Source organism: Mastomys coucha, unplaced genomic scaffold, assembly GCF_008632895.1.
Source record: "Mastomys coucha isolate ucsf_1 unplaced genomic scaffold, UCSF_Mcou_1 pScaffold22, whole genome shotgun sequence".
NCBI lineage: Eukaryota > Metazoa > Chordata > Mammalia > Rodentia > Muridae > Mastomys > Mastomys coucha.
In genome coordinates this window covers 267,141,540-267,160,872 of record NW_022196905.1, presented here as the reverse complement: position 1 = coordinate 267,160,872, position 19,333 = coordinate 267,141,540, and the positions used below count along the sequence as shown (strand labels likewise).

At 42.6% G+C, this 19,333-nt stretch overlaps 1 long non-coding RNA gene across 1 annotated transcript in view; it reads left to right on the top strand.

Moving 5' to 3' along the window:
- LOC116070459 overlaps positions 1–19,333 on the top strand; it is a 43,716-nt gene that overhangs the window by 18,925 nt on the left and 5,458 nt on the right. The window contains exon 3 of the long non-coding RNA XR_004110401.1: positions 11,761–11,834. This is a non-coding gene — a long non-coding RNA (uncharacterized LOC116070459). The remainder of the gene's footprint in view (positions 1–11,760; positions 11,835–19,333) is intronic.

The following is a 19,333-nucleotide window of genomic DNA, read 5'->3' as shown; positions in this document are numbered from 1 at the left end:
AAAAAAAAGCCAAACAGGCAAATTAATGCACAAGATATAAAGGGAGAAATAGAGATTAAGAAATACAGAATGAGAAATCCATCAAGGGGTAAGAAAATGCAAGATTTGACTTGCCAGAGTCAAATCAGAACTAGAAAGTGAAAGAAATAGAAGATAGTATCAGAATTACCACAGGATCAATACAATAAAAAAAATTCCGAGCCAAAGGGCACAGTCCTAAATTGAAAGGAACCATAACATGCTCAGAACAACATACTGAAGATTGAAAAGTGGCTTCCACAAGAGTATAGCGTTGTGGGCCTTATGATATGAAATGGATCTTACAGGTTCCCTAAGTCAGGTTATGCACAAAAGATGAAGAGAATAGCATAGGATTTCTCAGTTGTAAGGCCATAAGCCAGAAGACAAGGGATCGGTGCCTTCAAAATGCCAAGGGAAGACAAGTCCCCACCTAAAATCTTATCTTCAGTAGGGCAATCAATAAGAGCACAGTTGGTAATCTTGTCTGCATTGAATTCACTTGAGCTCACTGGTTCCCTAAGGCCCTGCTCTATAGGTCAGCCAGAATGAGAACGAACCTTTGCAACCAAACTCCTTTCTAAACAGGTTTTGGATCATCTGTTATGTAGCACAGAGCTGGGTGAGGTTTCCTACTAGCAGGAAACAAATGGGCCTTGGGGGCTTTGCTTTCTTTGCTGTGTCCCTACCAGGAGCCCCTGCATCCTAGATTGGATCACTTCCTGTTTACTATTTTCCTCTCTCATTTGACAATATGATATTCTCCAATAGTTTTGAGGAAATGGAAAAATTTGAACACTTGCATGTTTGCAAGTGACTTCATTTTGTCCTTAGTCTTGGAAGCAAATAATCTAAGAAAGAGAGGCGGGTGGGGGTGGGGAGGAGCCTGGGGATGTCAGCTACTCCATCTTGTCTTCTATCAGTCTGTTTGCTCTGTGAGGGATTTCTATAGCCTCATCCCATTGTCCTGAGCAGGTGAGTTCACACTTGCTAAGGGAGCATAGTGGAAGTCTGAAGAATTTCTAGGGCAGCACTTATCACTTATCAACCTGTGTGTCATGTTCTCTTTTGGAGGCTGAATGACCCTTTCACAGGGGTCGCCTAAGACCATCGGAAAACACAGATATTTATGTTACAATTCATACCAGAAGCAAAATTATAGTTATGTAGTAGCAACAAAAATAATTTTATGGTTTAGGGGTCACCATAACATAAGGAGCTGTATTAAAGGATCATAGCATTAGGAAAGTATAGAACTACTGTCCTAGGACGTGGGGTCAGATGGGCTAGGGGGCTAAGCGATGTATTCCCTCTCTCCTGGTGGCTTGAGAAAAGTGTCATGGAGTGATTGGAGAAGGAGATGAAGGAATGACAAGACAGTCGGGCACCAGGCCCTCTATTCTGTGCTATCAGAAGGCCTGGGTGATGGACAGAGTCCTTGAGAACGGACAACAAAGATAGGGCTCTACAGTTAGGTCTATTTTTCTTCCTGCTCCCATTGGACCACACCCAGCAAACGAACCACTGTCAAAACAGCTCAGCTTGTAAACATGAGCAATTTCAACTGTTGTTCAGAAAGCAGATGGCATGGGTTGTTTTTCGTTCTTTTTGGTTTTCTGGTTTAAATATAGTTAAAAATCTCTCAGCTGGGTGTGGTGTCTTGTATCCATAACCCTGGTACTTTTAAGGTAGAAGCAGGATTCCAATGAGTTAGACACTAGTTTTAGATACGTAGTGAATCTATGAGTAACAGGTGCTAGCTGCAGAGTCTCGGGAACCAAACAAAGCCCCTCAATTCAGGAGAAGGAGGAGGAGGAGGAGGAGGAGGAGGAGGAGGAGGAGGAAGAGGAGGAGGAGGAAGAGGAAGAGGAAGAGGAGAAGGGGAAGGAGGAAGAGGAGGAGGAAAAGGAGAAGGAGAAGGAGAAGGAGCCTCAGCAGATGAGTTACTGGGAGCTGGGGCACCCTGAGCCTTTTTCTTTAGTTACTACTCAGCCTGGCACTCAGATATTGTTAGTAATGTTAGCATGGTCAAATGAAGGAACACTGAAAATGTATTCTTATGGATTTGTATGATTCTAGGACTGTGCAGAAAACAAGAACAGCAATGACAACTCAAACCCAAATAACAAAACAAGCCAGTTACTCCCCAGAACTCAGTCTTCCCAAACCTTGGCAAACAGGACCTCTCAAGGAACTTGTGGAAATTGTCTACTCTATTTCCAGTGCCAGTTTCCAGAGAAGCCAGTCAGGATGGACAACGGAATTTTACACTTGTGTTCAAAATGACTTCCGCTGCTCACTGAGACCAGAACTTTCAGATTTACTGGAGCTACGGTTATAGGTAGTTGTGAGCCACCCAACATAGGGACTGGAAACTAAACTCAGGTCCTCTGGAAGACAGGTACAATTTCTTATACACTTTTAGCCCTAAGAAGTAAAACTTTCTAAAGAAGAAGAAGGGGGGGGAAGGGAGGAAAGGGGAGGAGAAGGAGAAGGAAGAAGAAGAAGTCATCCGTTAAATAAATACATACAGTAATTATCTAAGCAGTGTCTGCTGAGAAGTGTCAAAATCCAATTTCACCAGTTAGTAGCCCCCGTTCTATAATATTGCAGTTCAGAGACATTCATCAGGCATTTACCAGGGATAATGTTATAGATGCTAATCTAAGTTCAGAGGATACCTGATTCTAGATCCTTGTGTCTCAGGACAAAAGACTGCACAAGGGACACATAGTTAGAATGAGAAATAGAGGCAGCTTATTAAGAAATAAAATGAGGGCTAGAGAGGCAGCTCAAAAGTTAAAAGCACTTGCTGCTCTTGAGAAGGACCCAGGTTTAGTTTCCAGCACTCAAATGATGGTTAACAACTGTCTGTAACTCCAGGTCTAGAAGATTCAACTCTAGAGAGTTGAATCTCTTCTGGCTACCCAGGGTACTGTATTCACATGCAGGAAAAACACCTATACACATAAAATAAAAATAACTATATCTTAAGCTGGGTGTGATAGTACATGCCTTTAATTCCAGTACTCAGAAGGCAGAGGCAGGCAAATCTTTCTTAGTGTGGGCCAACCTGGTCTATGTAATGAGTTCCAGGTTAGCCAGGGACAGATTGTACCATGCTCCATGTGGTAAGCAGGGAAAACTGACTGGTGTGAGTCCAGAAAAATAGTCTTTGTTCATTGACATGAGAGAATATGCTTCCTCAGAGCACAACACTATGAAACACTAGGGTTGTTTGATTTGCTTGGGTAGGAATGGATGTTCCATGCTTGCCGGAGGACCTGAGCCTCCTGGGTCACTTTGACATGGGGAAGCGGCTTCAGCTTCCAAAACAGGCGATGAGGGATTTGTGCAAGGCTTTTCACAGTTGGCTTCACTTTGCAGTTTCCAAGGAAACAGGACTCCAACTCCCTCCTTAGACCTACCTGCTGGTAATCAGGCTGTGATAGTCCTGGAAGTTAAAAAGGCTTCTGATGGTACATAGCCAAGACCCATAAACATTCTGCCTTCTAGTGTCACCCCATAGCTTCGAAATGATGGCTGCCTCTGTCTTTCCGAGTGGCTATTGCTTGCTTTCCTAATGAAAACTTCTTTCTCAATGAGTCCCTGCAGCCCACTTTTCTCTTCTTCCACTGTAATGATTACCCTGGAACAGTTTCCAAGTTGCCTCTGCTCTATGTTCAACATAGACTGTTCCCCTTCTTTGGTTCATGCGTGTGTGTGTGTGTGTGTGTGTGTGTGTGTGTGTTTGTGAGAGAGAGAGAGAGAGAGAGAGAGAGAGAGAGAGAGAGAGAGAGAATGTGTGTGTCTCTGTGTGTGTGTGCGCTGAACACAGAAACTCTGAATGTAGAGTTCACTTATTAGGTTACATTGGCTGGCTGGCAATCCCCAGTAATACCTCCCCAGATCTAGTATTACAAGCAAGCACCACCATACTCAGCTTTTTACACAGGTTCTGCGATCTAACTCAAGTCTTTATGTTTGCAAGGCAAGCACTTCACACACTGAACACTCTCCCCAGTTCCCTGCTCTCTCTTAAACACCCTTCTGCTCACTTCCAAACTCCTACACTTCAATCCTGGATCTTAGTGGGATACCCTGCAATGCCTGTGGCTTCCAATATCCTTTATGTAAACAAGCTGATAAATCTAACGTTTTGGGTCAAAGACGGCAAAGAAGAGTTCTCACCCTTTTGGTGGTTACACTGGTGCACTTTGTACAACTAGGCTCTGGAAAGAAGCAACAGTAAACACCTGATTTCTGGGCGCGTGTTAATGTCTGTGGAGTAAAAACTAATGTCATGTGGAATAAGTCCCAAGTATGGCTTCACATAGTCAACCCTCAGAAGAGATGCACAGTCAGCTGTTGGATGTCAGGACAAGTTGGCCTTCGTGGATTCTTTCTCCAGTTCATCACAGTTTGACAAACATCTTTTCGCTCCGTGGGTTTTCTCGAATTTTCTTTTTCTCATAGTGTATGATTTCCTCTCACTGAGCCTATGCAGGAATTGGGTGCCTCTTTGATACAGAAGCAAGCAAGCTATGTGGGATGTGGTGACTACAGCAGACACTTTCACTGACAGGCTTCAAACAGTAACTGGCAAATGCCAAAGAGCTTAGAGCTTCAGAGACCAACAAATGCTGAGAGCGGCTATCATCTTGCTTCCTGGCTTTGCTTCAGGCATAGACTGCCTGGTTTTAGTAGAGAAGAGAAACGCCCCCTCTTGGATATCAGCCCTAGTTCGTCTTGCCTTGGCTTGGACTTAATCTACAAAGCTCTCAGCAACCTGATTTTACTACTTTCCAAAGCAAATTATCATTGTAGAATACCTATGAAGTAATTATAGATAATGGTCCACGGTCTGGCAGCTTCAACTTCAGCCTTTTGATTGAGAAATGAATTCCCTATCTGCGGCAACAAGACCTCATTATGTGCTGGACTGGCGAATTGATAATGAAAGACTTGAAACGTGTTTGATGGCAGAGAAACCCCTTTCTTAGTCTGCTGAGCCTCCAGATCAGGGACCCTGGAGACAGACATCCAAACTTAATGCAAATTTCAAAGGAGATTACAGCGGCTCCTTGTCATCCCCTGGGAACTTTAGGAATGCAGAAACCAAAGGAACAAAAGATGCAAACGTGTAGTTGGGGTGGGAGGGATTTCAATTGATGGAAGACAAAAGAAAATGCCTTAGGTAGCCTGGAAAGGTTGGTCTTGTTTTTCTATGAAAGCATAAAGTCCTTTGGCCAATGAAGTAGAGAAAATGTATCTCACAGAGCCAGTATTTTGCTCAACAAATGTATGTAGTTTATTTGAGGTGCTGGAGGTGACAGAACAGAAGATAGCCAGGTGATTCTTTATTCTTAGAGCAAATCTGACCCAAACATTTCTGCTAACCTGTATTTTCTAGGTTCTCTAAACATCTTGTCTCAATTTATTCTTGAGGCATGGAGAATATGGCTGGAGATTAGAATGTGGGCATTGGGAAGAGCCCAGGATATGCTCTATCCCTCTCCTCTTCCTCTGGTTGGTGGTCCAGGGGCTCCAGCTCCCACGGACTAGTTGTAGCATTTTGGACTCCTGCTAACAGTTTGTGCTGGTTTTCCCCCAACTCTGTGCCTAGAGCAGCTTCCTTCTGTATTTCAAATCTGAGCCACCTTGTTGTTGCTCTTTCACTTATCAACTCCTGTATCTTTGAAAGTCTTAGTGCTTAGTATATTAGCCAGGTCTAGTTACTAAGTTTCTCTCAATAACTGGACAAGGTCTTCTTTTGTAGGCTGTAGGTTGGTTAATTGAGAAAACAAATAGCTCTAAAGCTCACAGGGTGCTTCTCTGAGCAGTCTGTGAGAAGCCTCCTGCAAGCACAGGTAGCAGCCCCCACTCACTTGCAGACCTAAGTGGTAGCATTCTCTCACCTGCAGACAGAGAAAGTAGCCCTCACAGGTAGTAGCCTTCCCTCTACAGACACAGGTGGTCTCTCTCTCACCTGCAGAGACAAGAAAGGCTCGCATTGAACAAGCAGTTGGGTTGTGTATTCAAGAATGCACAGGTAATTCTAGGAACCAAGGAGGAGGGAGTAGAAAGGGAGAGATTAATTCATGTGTCATCAGTCAAAATGCATAACACGGTGACAATAATAACAGGAGCTTCAGAGGAGGGTCAAGTTGCCAGATGACATGGACGTGGACCAAGCTAAGACCCAGCCAGCTACTCTGTAATTCACTCACAGAGAGAAAAAAATGAATTGTCTATTGATTCTGAACAACACGTTCCCTGTAGGGATGGCTACTCTTGTCCGAACACTTGAGGCAACTCCCCAGACAGACACAAAGATTTCAGGATCACCCCTCGTACATCCACTGGTCATGCACCATTTCTTTAATTGGTGACTTTCAGGGACTCCTCTTGAGGGACCTTCAGCTCAAGCTGATACTTTCAAGGGCTTTCTCTTGTTACTACCTGCCTCCTAACCCCAGGAGAAATGCCCTTGTGACCCCTACTGGCAGTGCTGAGGAAGAACCACAGAGTTCTTCAGAACAGACATCAGAGTGCATTCTAGCCCTGCTTGGATGGAAGCTGAACCATGGAGCATTAGCTCAGCCTGACTAAACAGGCTGGAAAGACAAAGACAAAGAATCACTACATATGTACCAAGAATGGAACAACAGAGTAAACACAAAGAGAGGAGCCTGCTATCAACATTTAACTCTAAGATCAATGTGTACAGAGGGTGCTCTACTGAGAACATGGAGGTGACCAGAGAAGCAGAAACAGTTCCATGGTGAAACACTGTCACAGTCAGGGAGGAGAGAAGGGCTGGCTGCATGCAGGAACTTCAGATATGAATGTACAAGGCAATCAGGATGATTAAGAAGGAGAGGATGATGAGCAATAATGTCAGGCTCACTTGCATAGAGATTGTTGGGAGAGATAGGGACAGGGTGCAGAGTGGAGTCAAGGGTCTTTTCCAAGCTTCCTGAGCCTACAAGTCCTCTGTATTGATGCGACTCAGAGACTGAGTTGGACTACTCAAGGCTAGATTGAAGTAGAAGCAATCTGACTATAGTTCCAGGAAAGACAGTATCCTGGCCCCTTCCCCCCTGCTGCCTTTCTCTCTCTCTCTCCCTCTCTCTCTCTCTTCCTCCTTTCTCTCTCTCTCCTCCCTTCTTTCACTCCCTTCTCTGTGTGTGGCAGATGTCCCTTGGGTGTCATTTCTGGCCTGGAGATCATCTATAGGCTGGACTAGCTGACCAGTGAACTCCAAAGATCTCTCCTGTCTCTGCCTTCCCAATCCTAAAATTAAAATTACAAGTGCCATATCTGCATCTCTCTCTCTCTCTCTCTCTCTCTTTCTCTCTCTCTCTCTTTCTCTTTCTCTCTTTCTCTCTCATTGTGGTGTGTGTGTGTGTGTGTGTGTGTCTGTCTGTGGATGCTGGGGATCCAAGTTAGGTTCTTATATTTGAGTGGCAAACATTTTATCAATGGTTCTATCTCTCAGCTGTCTCCCCAATCCTTTTACTGGTATCTTTGTAGCTGTGTGGTACCACAGGCAGCTTGGGAATATCCCATTTTGCAGAGGGATCACAGGTATTAGGTAAAAACAATTCATACAGGACAATAACTTGAGAAACCAGTTATCATGAGCCAGAGATATTACCTAGAGCATTCCTTGCCTTAAGCAAGCCTATGACCCTTGGTTAGAGCAATACAAAGAAGGATGAAAGACAGAGCCCTAAAAATTTGGAGGAATTTTTGGTTTGGAACTGTCAGGCCTGAAGCAGGGAATGCATGTGTTACTGGGATAGCAAGTTAAGGGAGGTGTATTCTGTGACCCTGAAGTTGGATGGCTTATCTCTGAATCTTGCCTCCATTGAATACTCTCTAGACCAGCTCGGTTTTACTCCTTGCATCTCGGTTTATAGTTTTCAAGTAGTGACAACACTAGGGATCAAGTTATGTGCATACAGGCTGGGAGTGGTATTGCACAGCAGCATGCTTGCTGACATCATAAGGACCTGAGTTTAATCTCCACTTCTCCAAAAATAGATGGACTAGTAAACAAATAAAGAAAAACAACGAAGCATGAGTTATCTGAATCCCCACTGGTTTATGTGTTTGAACACTTGGTCACCAGATGATGGCGCTGTTTGGAAGGTTGTAGACTCTTTCAGAGGTAGAGGTGGAGCCTTGCTGGAGGAAGTGGGTCAGTGGAGGCAGGCCTGGCAGATTTATAGCCCCACTTCATTTCCTGTCTACTCTCTGCTCCCCTACTACAGACACGTGCCTTCTTTGTCATTGTGGAATGTATTCCTACAATTGGTGAGCCAAAATAAGCTCTGTCTATCTGAAGTTGCTATTAGAAGCATACATAGGAAATGCTTAAAATAGTACCAGGCATAGGGCAAGTTCTACATTACAGTATTAGTTACCTTATCAACACTACATTACCGCCAACCCTTAACAGGAGTTGGAATTGTATAGGTGTATGAAATCAGCACTGATTCTCAGCAGAGGACTAACACCAGGACTATCTGGGTCTGAGGTTTTCTGGGGAGGGAAGTGCTCTAGAATGTTCCCAGTGTTGAAAATAGTAGCTCATGGACGTCAAAAGGTTGTGTCATAGAAGCTGTACCTTAAGCCGTTTGTCACTGATATGGCTTTTTAATGATTTCTCTCCTGCTCTCTTACCATCCCATTCTCCGGCACACAGACTTTACCGCAAACAGTAAACAAAACAATGTTTATTTCTGTGGTTTCATAGGGGATAGATGCTGTATTCCCTTTGTAGGTGGTGCTGCTTGTTATGGGATGGCATCATGTGGCATGAGAAGACAGGAAGCTTTAAAGAGACAGAGAACTCACTAGAAGCAATAGAAGAGAGTATCTATGATCTCACAGGCAGCACTTGTGGTCTAGTGCTCAGAGGAGCCAAGGTGGAGAGATGGATGGAGGAGCTCTGCAAAGACCTTGCAGAGCACAGGGGAGCTTTGGTGCTAGCAGCAGGAGACCATGAGAACAGCAGCAGACAGCAGGCAGGCTGTGAAGGAGCAAGCCACCCCAGAGCAAGGACTTCCCCTGTGGGTGGGAGCTGATGAGACTACTACTATTAAATTAACTTTCTGTCCTCTCTTTCTCCTTCCCTCCATCTCCTTTTCTTCCCTTTCTTTCCTCCTCCTCCTCTCCCTTCCTCTCTTGTGACAGGGTCTCAAGAAGCTATAATTTGGTATGCATCAGAGGATGACCTTGAACTCCTGATGCTCCAACTCTACCTCCTAAGTGGGATCATACGCACATGCTCCCACTCAGGGCCCAAATTAACTTTTCTACTTGACCTTGGTAATTTTACTAAAAAATCAAAAGTATCTTCCTTGTAATAGATGAGAATACATTTCAATAGTAGAAAGTTATTATCCTGAGGGTCATGGGGCAGTTTTTTAACAACCTCAAATCATATATGTAGCAGAATTAGAGTTTGGGTCCAGTTCTTCTGACTTAAATACAACGTTTTTCTTTTTCTTTTCCTTTTTTTTTTTTTTAAAGAAAAAAAATCATTGAACAAATTTCTAAGTGTTTTAGGAGACCTGCAGTCAGGTTTCACAAGCAATTCTTTTTACATTGGTGGGTTACCTAAGGCTAAGCAAGTTTAAGGAACTAGAATACATTGCATATCAAATGAACAGTGGTCTTTGTATTTACTTCTGAGGCAGCTCAGTCTCAAAAAGTCCCTACCTCCACCTTGTCATTCCTATTTAGCATACAAATCTACAAGTCTCTGGGGACATACTCTGGATTTTATGTAAGTGTGTGCCTGCATGTACAGTTATGCATGTGTTTCCTTCTGTGTGGGAAAGTATTCAGACATGCATATGAATGTGCATGTTGTGCAACCTCAGGGGTTGTTCAGGAGATGTCTACATATTTTAAAAAAGAATGATTTTAATTTTAAGTAAGTAAGCATGTGTGTGTGTGTTGGTTGGTTTGAATAATGGCTGCCATAGATGCATAGGGAGTGGCATTATTAGACGTGTGGGCTGGTTGGATCAGGTATGGCTTTGTTGAAAGAAGTATGTCACTGGGAGTAGGCCTTGAGGTCTTAGCTGCTCAAGCCAGGCCCAGTGCCTCACTCTGTTCTTGCTGTCTGCTGATCTGGACATAGAACTTTTAGTTACCTGTCCAGCACTGTGTCTGCCTGCATGCCACCATGCTTTTGCCATTTAGAAAATGAACTAAACCTCTGGACTGTAAACTAGATCTAATCAAATGCTGTCCCTTACAAGAGTTGCCATGGTCATGGTGTCTCTTTACAGCAGTAGAAACTGTGCGTGTATGTGTGTGTGTGTGCATGTGTGTGTATATGTGATTTGTGTCTATGCGTATGTGTGTATAAGTGTGTATGTGTCTATGTTTCTGCGTTTCTGTGTGTGTATAAACACATGTGAGTGCAGGTGCCCTCAGAGGCCAGGGGTGTTATATTGTATTTTCTGGAACTGGACTTATCGGCAGTTATGAAACATCTGATACAGGTTTTAGGAATTCATCTTGGGTCCTCTGGGAAAGCAGTACAAGCTCATAGCTTCTGAGCCATTTCTCCAATACCTCCTTTTTATTTATTTTTCTTTTGAGAAAGAATCTCCATCTCTCTCTTCCCCCTACCCTAATCTTGGATGAATGGCCAGTGAGCCTCAGGGGTATCCCTTTCTACCTCAGTACCAGTGCTGGGGTTACAAACACAGGCCATCAAGCCAGGCCTTGTTCTGGGAATGCTAGGAACAGAATGCAGATCTTGGTGCTTGAAGAGCAATTGCTTACAACTGACCCATTTCCCCAGTTCTGTGTACCTTTTTTATATAATATAATAGCTCATGCTAATAAGTGATTAATGCATATATGTATGGAAGAAAAGAATGGGTGGGGGAGTGAGGGGGAGAGGGGAGGAGAGGGAGAGAAAGAGAAAGGTAGAATTAGAGAAAGCACAGGTTTCCTGAAGCCAAGCATTTGTCTCCTTCAGTGAAATTGGCAAAGGCTTCTGAATGTCTGAACACAGATATAACATAGTCTATGCTGGGCTATCCAAATGTATTTCTTTTTTCTACACTTCTGTACTGGAAGACATTTTTCTATTTTAAAAGAGGTGTGTGTTAGTTTTCAAATTAGGTGAAGAGTTAATGCAAAGTGGAGTAAAGAAGCTTATTGCTGGTGCTTAGATGGGAGGGAATAGATGTGGGAATGAGATTTACGCAGTGCAGCACCCTCATGAGAGTGTAGTTAATGTAGTGATGTAATGTGGCAATGAGAGTGTAGCGAGCTGACCAAAGTGGTCTAGAGTTACCATAGAAGACCCCTCGTTCTCTTATCTCTTCAACTGTCACTCATCTGGTAAGTGAAAGGAAATGACTTGGATTTCTTATTTTACCAGGTCTGTAGCTTTTGTATGTTGGTTCCTTCCCAGCTTTCTGAATGGTTTAGAGACCTGAACAGTGGCAGTTGATAGGTGCTTCTGCTGGATGTGCTGTCAGGCTCCAGAGCAAGGGCCTAACGATGTGACTGAGTATTCAGAGACACTCACTGGTAAGAGATACTTACCCTTCGTATTTGCATTGTTGATTGGTGAGTGTGTGTCAGATAAACACACATTTCCTTTGGACTGGGAAATGGCTCCCAAGGTGAGCAGGCACATTACACCTTGCTGTGACTCTGCTGGAATGCTTCCACAAAGGGCTTCTGTTGACTGCTCCACAGAATGAAGAGCATGATAAGAAAATTGGACTCATAATATGGCAACACTTCCTTTGAAGAACCCCACCCCCTTTCAGGTAAGTAAAACATGTCGTGTGCCAGAACTTAGTAGCCGGAGTTATAAACCAGCACGACTTTGAAAGGTATCCACGACAGTGAAGGAGCAAGCAATGGCATTTCAAGGTAACTTTTAAAGCCCTAAAGTTGACATTGGAGGTGAGACCAGGGAGTAGAATTGAGGAGTGTTGCTCTTCCAATTTGAGCAAGCCTTTGGGGTCACTAGCACACACTTTCATGTGCCTTGAGGGAGACCGGGTGCCATCCATGGTCGAGTCCAGAGCCCACCCTACAGACACACGCTGCTTCTGTTTTTAACATGAAGCTGTTGAGCTGTGAGGGTAAGGAGTATTGTAAGGGACTGCTATCTTCTTGCTTCAAATACTAGTTAGTACCTTTGGTTGCTAAATAAGAATGCCTCCCTCTATGTGGACTGTATGGATTTCTCCCTGTTCTTACTCTTGTCTCAGCTCTCGGAGCTTTTACGTAGTGCTCAGCTGTTCCAGATTTGACACTGGCTTGAAAAGAACTGCATCGACAGTAACAAGTCTGAAAAAAAAATCTTCTCCTTGACTTTTTCAAGGAGAAGATTGTAGTTTTTCAAGATAGGGTTTCTCTGTGTAGCCTTGGCTATCCTGGAACTCACTCTGAAATCTCCTTTTTCTAATGGGAACTATTTCAGAAATGAATATAGGTGATTTCCCTTTAGAAAGTTTTTCTTTACTAGATACTTTCTCCAAGTATCTGGATTTCTTTCCTCCGACATCCTCCAGGCCTGCTCCCTCTCTGATCCAATGTCCTGTTCCCCGGAAGCCACACTATACATCTGTGGTCACGTGTAAGACCAGGATAATAAGATGGAACACACCTGCCAGTCCTCTCATCAGCTAATGAGTAAACTTCCTGGTAATACAACTGTTTCCAAGAAAAAGCAGATACAAAAATGCTTTTAAAATGTTTTCCAAAGGAAAATCAACTTACTTAGAAAGGAATAAATATTCATTGAAATTTTGTTTTCAAATTTTGTTTTCAAATTCCCCAATTTGAAATCCTGGCTAATAGATGTCCCCATTTTAAGAGTCTTGGGGGCTCTTCAGAGTGGGGTCTGACGGATAGAATCTTTACTTTCATCATTCTTTGCCCTACAAACATATCTCTTCTCATTCACTCACTATGAGATACTTAACATTGATTTATTTCAATGGATTTATGCTTGAGCTCCTGTCATCTAGCAAATGCTGGAGGCAAGGAAATGCAAAACTGCTTGGCTGCTTAAAATGAGGGGAAAGGGAAAATCAAGAATAAAATAGACAAAACTACTGGATCAATCGTCTTGGGACATTTGCTTTCCCATCAGCCAGAGAGCAGTTTCTTGTTTTACTGTAAATGTAAAGTACAGGAAAATAAACTAAAAAGGCTCATCAATATCCTTACTATTACAGTGGTAAAGATGTAATACAGGTTGATTGGTGAATGGGTAGATACCAATTTATACAATCAGGATTATAGATGCAAGTTTAATTGAAAGCTGTTAAGTTTAATTTTACTTAAAGACTGTAAGGAAAAAAAAGAAGTAAAACAAAAGAGACATCGAACTTTTAAAAGTGACTTTTTCATGTTTTTATTAGCATGTATGAATTGTACATAACTGGTTTCATTGTGATATTTTATGTACATATATAATGTATCTTAATCATATTTACTCCTCATTACCTTGTCTCTTCTTCGCCTCATTCCTTTGGATTCCCTTCCTCTTCCAAACTGTCCCTTTCCATTTTCTTGTCTTTATTTTTAGTTTTTTTTTGCTGACCAAATGCATTTCACGAAGGTTCCTTAGAAGAGGATGGATGAAAAATTATTTAGAGGAGCAAGAGCCACTTGCCAATGGCTATACCACTAAAGGAGATGTCACTCTCTCCTCTAAACAGCCATTACCTGCCTATAGATCCTCTGGGGCGGGGAGGGCCTTGTGAGCCCCTCTCTCCTTCATAACAGAGTGCTAACTAAGTTTCTTGCAGGTAATCTGAGCTCTCTAGAGTTCGAGAGTTCAATGGCATAGCAGTAAGTTTTCCCTTAGGCCCAAGACCTATCTAGTCTCAGGTTCTTGGCCACTATAGCAAAGACAAGTATGAGCTCCATCTGATGGAGGAGGCCATAAATCTAGTTTTTTTTTTCCTTTTACTATAAAAATAGTTTTCCCCACACAAAATGTGTTACTGTTTCTCGTTCCTCTACCTCTTCATTGCCTCCCTTCTTCCCCTTCTTTCTGTTTCTGGATCAACCACCTTTCTGTTTCTCATTAGAAAACAAGCAGGCTTCTAATGGATAATAATAAAATAAAATATAATTACCTCAAACACAAATAACACAGTAATACAGGACATGCAAGCAAACAAACAGAAAGAAAAGAGCCCAAGAAAAGGCATAAGAAACAGGTATAGACGCAGAGGCCCGCTTTTTGGCTTACTCAGGCATCCCATGGAAACACTAAATTGAAAGCCATAATATATACCCAGAGGACCTGAAGGGTAAAAAGAGAGAAAAATATATAAATAAGATTAAATAAAATGAAGATTAAAAAATGCCCTGTTACAACAATTATGAGACAAGGGACCTCCAAAGATACCATTGAGTTCATTTTCTGTTGGCCATCTACTGCTAAGTATGCAGCTTATACTTAAGAATGGCACCAAGAACTCAATCTAATTTTTTTGAGATAGGCCTCATGTATCCCACGCTGGCCTTGAACTTGAAGATAGCCTTGAACTCTTGTTCATGCTGCTCTTACTTCTCAAGTGCTGGGATTACAGGTGTTAACAACCTCATTCAATTTATTGGGGTCTGGTGATCACACCCAGTGCTCTTCCAACAGAGGTACAGCCCGATTTCTATTTTTCTTTTTAGTCAGCAATTATAACTATCTCATACCAACTCCCCTTTTATCAACAATTCTATTTTCAGTACTATTTTGCTTGTTCTTAAGTTATTTGTTAAACTTGTAATAATGCTAGTCTGTCCCTTACGTTTATCTCAAGTCTGTAAGCCTATTTTTATCATATCCTGTTATTCTGTTGTCTAATTTTAAGTTTTTGTTTCTCATGTGTGTCTTGATTTATGTGTCCTTTTTCTAAAAGATTTATTTGTTTACTTATTTTATATATGACTGCTTTGCCTGCATATATGCATGTGTACCATGTCTGTGTCTCTTGCTGAAGGAGTTCAGAAAAGGAAAATGGATCCCTGGAATTACTGGTGGCTGTGAGTTTACCAAGGTGTTCCTGAAGAACATTGCTTTGATCAGTGCTCTATTGCTGTGAAGAGAAACCATGACCAAGGAAACTCTTATGAACATTTAACTGGGGGCTTGCTTACAGTTTCAGAGGTTTAGTCCATTATCTCTGTGGTGGGGAGCATAGCAGTACAGAGGCAGATATGGTGCAGGAGAAGTAGCTGAGAGTTACACTCTGATCTGGGCCTGGTATGAAAAGTCCATGATAGGGGACTTTGAAACCTCAAAGGCCATCCCCAGTGATACACTTCCTTCAACAAGCACACACCTCCTACTTCTTCTCAAATAATGCCACTCCTTGATGACTAAGCATTCAAATATATGAGCCTAGGGGGGCCATTTTTAATCACACCACCATGAGCAGCAAGTACTTAACTACTGAGCCATCTCTTCAGCCCTATGTCTTCTTCTTGAGCATGCTGGTTTTCTTATGTCTCTGTGTTTGCTGATCACTTCTGCTTGGACATATAGGGGCCTATTGGTCACCCTCTTCTCACTCATTTCAGTTAGTGTGAGAGGAAATAAGATGACAGGTAGGAGGTGCAGCATTTTCAGTGGTGGGTAGCCTTTGCTAGATTGCCTGGGCCCAGTTCTCTCTTCTAAGATTTTATAGAAGGCTTTTTATTTGGTAGCCATTTAGGTTATCAGATGTGATTTTGAGTTGGGCCCAGAGACACAATAACAGTGATTTAGATGGCACAGAAGTTTATCTTTTTCCCTGGCTAATTGTTTGAACATGAACGGTGTGGTTTGGTGACTACAGCCCTGTGGGAGCGCCAACCTATTCATTGCTTTGCAGTGTTGAGGTTCCCATGTTCTTATCTAAGGACCAACCCAGATTTCTCAGCACTACACTATTCTCAGCCCTGATTTCATAACCACACCAGTCAGAATGAAATGGGAAAGTGGAGACACTATGGCAGAGGCTAATTTCAGCTGGTGTTTTCCGGAACTATCCACTTGGGTTTTTGAGACACGGTCTCTCATAAACAGCTATTATCTCCTGTTTCAGATGTAACCTTGTCAAATGCCAAGAACATAGTGATGCAGCCACCTTTTGAAGGGTCTGTGTTTGCGGCTGCATATGTACATATGTATGTGTGCATGTTGAGAAATGTATTCAGTATTCTGGTTAGTCATGTTTTCAGGTGACATTTGGGAATTTTGTTATTCTAGGAAGAAATGGGAAAATATGGCCTCACTAATGTTCTCTCTAGTGGTGAGATGTAGTTCATTCCTGGGATAGGAGAAATGGAGCTCAAACTAGACTTCTAATTGACTCTTCTAAGTGAGAGTGCTTCACAGAACCTGCCTCCTTCCATCCTGACAGTTGTCCCAGTATTCTTCCTACCTCTCCACTGTGAAGGATGAAGCTCTCTTTTTGATGTATGTAACTCTGGGTGTGATGTGGTCAGTAAGGACCCCCTCCATATGTGTTCCTTCCTTCATGCATATCCATGTGTATATTCATGTGGAGTCCACAGGCTAGCCTAAGCTATTGTTCCGGAGACAGCATCTACTTTGGTTTTTTGAGACACAGCCTTTCAGTTGTCTGGAACTTGCAGATTAGGCTAGCTGCTTATCAAATAACAGGGACCTTCTTGTCTCTACCTTTCTAATGCTGAAATTACTAGTGCACACACCACACACAGCTTTTTTTTTTTCCATGTGTTCTGGAACTTGCATTCAGGTCTTCAGTTTTGCACAGCAAACATTTTACCAACGGAGCCATTTTAAAGTTCCCAAGGGCTCGTTCTTGAAGAAGATGCAGGGGCCCTGATCTTACTAGCTAGCTCTTGGAGGGCAGAGATCTACTGCCACATGCTCTTACTATGGTGTTCTGTACTTCCTCATGCCACAAGCAATAGGGCAGAGTTTCCATTGTTTGAAATCTCTGAAGCTATGGGCCACATTAGAACCTTCCTCTTTTTAAGATGATCATATTAGATATTTGCTAGTGAAAAGATCTGACTAACAGATATTTTGGAGATGAGACCAAAATTTAAGATCAAATTTATTTATGTTTTATGTACACATTATAAACATGGTACGGCAGCAGTATCATACAGTATCTGCATTGTGCTTGAAATGGCCCAGCACAGGATGATATGTGTATAATTTTTGTAACCTATGTCTCATATTGGCATTCAAATAGTATCAGATTAGCATTTTGTTGCTCTGGCAATGTACTTGAGATAATCAACTTACAAGGACACTATTTATTTTGACTCACAGTATTCAATTAATGGTCATTTGGTGCTATTACTGTGAGACTATAGATAGGCAGAGCATCAGGGCAGAGAGCATATGACAGAACTGAGCTGATAGGAGAGAGAGAGAGAGAGAGAGAGAGAGAGAGAGAGAGAGAGAGAGAGAGAGAGAGAGAGAGAGAGAATGGGACCCAGGGAGAAAATGTAGCCTTCAAGGACAGTCTCAGTGACACACTTCCTTCAATTAAGTCCTACTTCTCACTAACTCATTAGACTCTTAATCCAAAATCAGATGTTCATGGGGGTCAAAGCCTTCCTGATCCAACTACTTCTCAAGGTCCCACCTCTGAACACTGAAGTACTGGAGCTAAAGCTTCCCCACATAAGGAGTTTGCTTTTATTTGTTTTTTTTTTTTCTCATACATCACATCCTGAGTGCGGCCTCCTCTCTCTCCATCCCTACCCACTGCTCCTCCAGATCCACTCCTCCTCTGTGATCCAGACCTCCCAGTAATATCAACTGAACATGGCCTGACAAGATACAATAAGACTGGGCACAAACCCTCATATCAAGGCTGAACGAGACAACCTACTAGGAGGAAAAGGGTTACAAAAGCAGGCAAAAGAGTCAGAGGTACCCCACTTCACCCACTTTTAGGAGTCCCACAAGAACACCCAGCTATACAACCATAACGTATATGCAAAGGATCTAGCCTAGATGCATACAGGGTCTGTGGTTGTCGGTTCAGTCTCCGATCCCCTGTGAATACTGCTTAGGCGATTCTGTGGGCTGCTGATACAAGGTTTTGAGACAGGATCTCTCATTTATTCTAGACTGGGTTTGAGCTCTTCATGTAGATGAGGTCACCTTGAACTTCTGATCCTCCAATTTCTATATCTTGAGTGCTGGGATTACAGGGGTGTACCATCACATCTTTATTATTCAGTTCTCAGGATTGAATTGCAGTTTCTTTAGTGCTAGAGAAACAATGTGTCAACTGAACTACACCCCCAGCACTTAGGTGGTTTAAATATAGATAAAATTGCAAGTTTAATAAAGCAAAGTTATATTTAAGACCCCCCAAAGTAACTCCCATTTATCTGGAGGGCTTGAATCATGGCATAATTCCAACAGATCTGAGGAGAGACATCGAGTCTGCCTCAAATAAAATTATGCCAGTGACATTAAGACATAATTTAGTCAACAATGAGAAACTTCTCAAGTTGTCAGGATTGGAGCACTGATGGCTTACATAAGGGATGTTGGTTTCCCAGCAGGATCACTTCATGACTAGCAGCCCTGCAGTTTACACTTCTGATGTGGTAACAGGGCCTCAAGAAAAGGAGTGTGGTTGGCTCTAGTCCAAATGAGGGGCAGAGATGCCAAGCCACTGGAAGGGGCATAAGGAGTAGGAATCCTGGTGATTCATTTTCTTGTTGAAGCTGCCAGAAGGCAGTATGTGTTTGTTCCCAACCTAGAGGAAATGAGATGCTGGCTGTTTCACCCTTCATTTCAGGGATCATTTCCTTGTGGAGATCTCCATTCAGGTACCATTACCATGTGGAGATGAGACCTTATTTTTTAGTTTTTGAAACATGGTCCCTTGTATCCTGGGTTGACCTTGAACTTGTTTGTATCCAAGGATAACCTTGAAGTCCTGAGCCTTTTACCTCTACCTCACTCTTTTTTTTAAAAAAATTATTTATTATTGTAAATAATTATGCTGTTGCTGTCTTCAGACACACCAGAAGAGGGCGTCAGATCTCATTGTGGGTGGTTGTGAGCCACCATGTGGTTGCTGGGATTTGAACTCAGGACCTTTGGAAGAGCAGTCAGTGCTCTTACCCATTGAGCCATCTCTCCAGCCCCCTCTACCTCACTCTTATTGGAATTACAAATGAGTACCACCTAGCCTGGCTAGAGACCCTCTTTTATGGAACATACAAACAAAGAAACACTTTTGGGTGCCTCTATCATTTTTATACCTCATCTACTTGAAGGAAAGAGCCTCAACAAAAA